Here is a 2,995-nt window from a genome sequence, read left to right on the forward strand (position 1 = left end):
TTTGCTGTTCTCTCCTGCCATTATGCCTGAGCTTTGATACCAAGTTAAGAAAGCTAATTGTTTGGAGTTGTGCATGGGAGCTAGACAATTCACAACAAAATGTAATATTCATTCATATCATCTTAGTTAAGGGAAGAATACATTTATAGAGCTCTTTGGCTCTTGACAGACAGAAAACAAAAGCAACACAAGAGACAACAGAAAACCAAAAACAATGCGCATAGAGCAGGACGTACATGCAGCTTTAACGGTTTTCAGTGAGGGACGATTTGTCTCTTAAGTGGAGGACGATTGCATTCCAGTGGTCGGCCATGCGTATTTGTCGGTGGTCTGTGTGACGAGTTGGCACGCTGACTGGAACTTCCCGCTGAGCTGGACAAGTTTGCACACTTGTCTTCCAAGAACGGCTGTTGCCAATTTTTCCTATCTTCAACATGCATTATGCCTTCAGCCCGTTCCCAGTTGCCCTCACCGGCCGGAAAATGTTCCCTTCAACCTGTACCCGTTGTGCTTTGTTTTAGCCAAGGGAAGGGAATCATTTTCCACACCCGCGGATATGTGGGCAAAGCAGCAAATCTATCTGTAGATGCACTTTGCTCTAGCCTAACCCTTGGGCAAGACTAACCAAGAGCATGTCAACTTTAGGGACTCCCGACCTAACAGCTTTCCACTTCCTTTGTGAGTGGACATCCAAGTGGGTTGTTGCAGGTGATTTCTTTCTAACTGTCAAGACCATAGCTTTCCTTCGGTATGCTGTCGGCCACTCTTCTCCTTCAAGGGCATCCAATGGTCATCCTTGAAGCTCAAACTCGTCCAAAAGGTCTTCATTTCCTTTTGTCTTCTTCATTTGTTCATCTAGAGATAACAGAGAGAGAATTGAGAGCAACAATTGGGTTTTCGAGAGAGAAAATTAGATTGCAGCAGTGAGTGTGTGCGGTGCACATTGCAGAAGCGTGTGTGGCTTCTTCTCCACGTGAGGTGAGCCTTTCTCCTCTGTTTTTATTTGAATTCCATTCCTAGTTAAGTAATTTACCTTCCTCTCCCAGAATTCTAGAGTGCAATGTGTTCCAAGCTTCAAACAGAAGCTTGAGTTCTTCACACATCAGTCACCGTGTACTGCTACAAGTAATCTGAGTTTTCTTTCTTCCTTTAGCTTCTATTTCGTGATTCTAGAAGGTCCTAACCTATCTAAAACTTATTAGGATCCTTTAGTTCGATTTAGTGGAACCCCAGAAGTGGAAACACTTCTGTAGCTCATGGGCTTCCAACAAACAGGTCCGTATTCTGCAAGTGCTGCTGCAGATGCACTACAGCAGGTGTTCTTGTGGTTTGGGGAAGGAATTCGATATCTTTCGAGCTTGGGGTGAGATTATTTATCTTTTGATGTTTCTTCTCTTCTTCTTCTTGCTTCTAATAATCCCTCTTTGACTGAATTAGGCTTCCGAATCATGCAGCAAGCTTCAAACAAAAGCGTTCTCCTGCTATGTCAACCCGAACGCTTGCTGTAGGTAGCTGGGCTTTTCTTGTCTTTCCTGCGCTTTTCCTTCGGTTTTCTTTTAATTAGTAAGTGTTTAGGGATATAGTTAAGTGTTAGAAACCTGACCCAACTGTTGTATGCAGCGGATTCTCTCCAGAACGCTGCGGAATCATATTCACTCAACTCTGCAGACATTGTCAAGGCGTGTTGCAAAAAAATTCCTTAATGTTTGAGGACAAATGGCTCGTGCGTTTGGCTTTAAAATTGGTCTCCATCGAGGTAAGAATAGTGGTAGTTTACTGGATACAAGTAAGTGGTTTTCTAGAAGCATTTAGAAGGTAAATTTTGTGAAAAATCATCAAAGGGTGTTGTTTTAAATGAATGTATAAGAGTGGGCGTGTTCATGCTTTTTTATGGATTTAATTGGTGTTTCAAGTGTTTTTCTGTAGTGGATTGTGTTTGTTATTGTTTTCTAATGTTATTGAATGACTATGGGTAAGTTGCAGAAGCAAAAATAAAGAAAAAATGGTGAGGAACGTCAGAAGAGGCCATGTCCTCTGTCCACGACGAGTGCAGGCACGAAAGTGCCAGGAAAGCATGCAGACACGGTCTGTCATGCGTGGGTGCGCATGTGGGACATTGTCTAGACACCCAAAAGTGTCAGGACAAGTCCCTGGCACGCTGTATACGCACAGCACGTTGTGCGCAAGGAAATGACACTACCAGGCACCCCTATTGTGCCGAGGTTCCTGTCACGGGCACTGTGCGTGCCATGTGCGTAGCGCGCGCATGGAGCACCCGCCTTGGCACCAAACTGTGCCCAAGGCTTATGCCCTGAGGGCATGCTGCTGTAAAGTAACTTGTGGGCTACGCAAGCCGACAGGCGTATATATGTCAAGGACTTGTGCAGGATTGACACGCGATTAGGCTTTTAGCTTTGGGCAGAGTTAGGGGAAATTTTCCTTACCCGCAGGTTTGAAAGGGAAATTCTACATTCGCGGGTTGGTTCCCAGCCATTTGAGTTTTAAAGAGAGAAAAAAAAAAGAGTAAAATGGAAGAAAGAATTTGAGGATGAATTAGATAAAAGTAAAGTAGAAATATAAAAGAAAATAATAGGGAAATAAAAGAATTTAGAACAAGCGATCAAATTGGGTAAAATAATTTAGTAATTAAAGAAGAAATTAATAATGTAATATGGAATCAAAATAATGAGGGATTGAAAATAAATAGGTTAGATACAACTAAGAGTAAAAATGGGTAATAAAAGGAAATTAAGAAAAATTAGAAAAACATAGGTGAAATAGTTAGGTTAAAATAATGAGAAAAATTAATTGGGCAAATAAAAATGTAATATGGTTGTGAAATTATAGAAACAAATAGAATAATGGGTTGAATATGCTTTAAGAGACTAACTAAATGTTGTATGTTTTGTGTGAGTGGTAAATAGAAGAATGGAAAAATGGTTAATGAAGAGAAAAAGAGAATAAAGTAATATTGTATGTTTGCATGAAGATGAAA

General features: G+C 41.1%; 1 long non-coding RNA gene across 1 annotated transcript; it reads left to right on the forward strand.

Moving 5' to 3' along the window:
* Positions 1-473: 473 nt before the first annotated feature.
* LOC148268759 (uncharacterized) lies at positions 474-2,458 on the forward strand. The gene is made up of 3 exons (XR_015816716.1): positions 474-1,363; positions 1,438-1,504; positions 1,621-2,458. It is a non-coding gene; the product is annotated as an uncharacterized LOC148268759 (long non-coding RNA).
* The last annotated feature ends 537 nt before the right edge of the window (positions 2,459-2,995 follow it).

Source organism: Carica papaya, chromosome 2 (genome assembly GCF_054855325.1).
Source record: "Carica papaya isolate Zhongbai chromosome 2, ASM5485532v1, whole genome shotgun sequence".
Taxonomy (NCBI): domain Eukaryota; kingdom Viridiplantae; phylum Streptophyta; class Magnoliopsida; order Brassicales; family Caricaceae; genus Carica; species Carica papaya.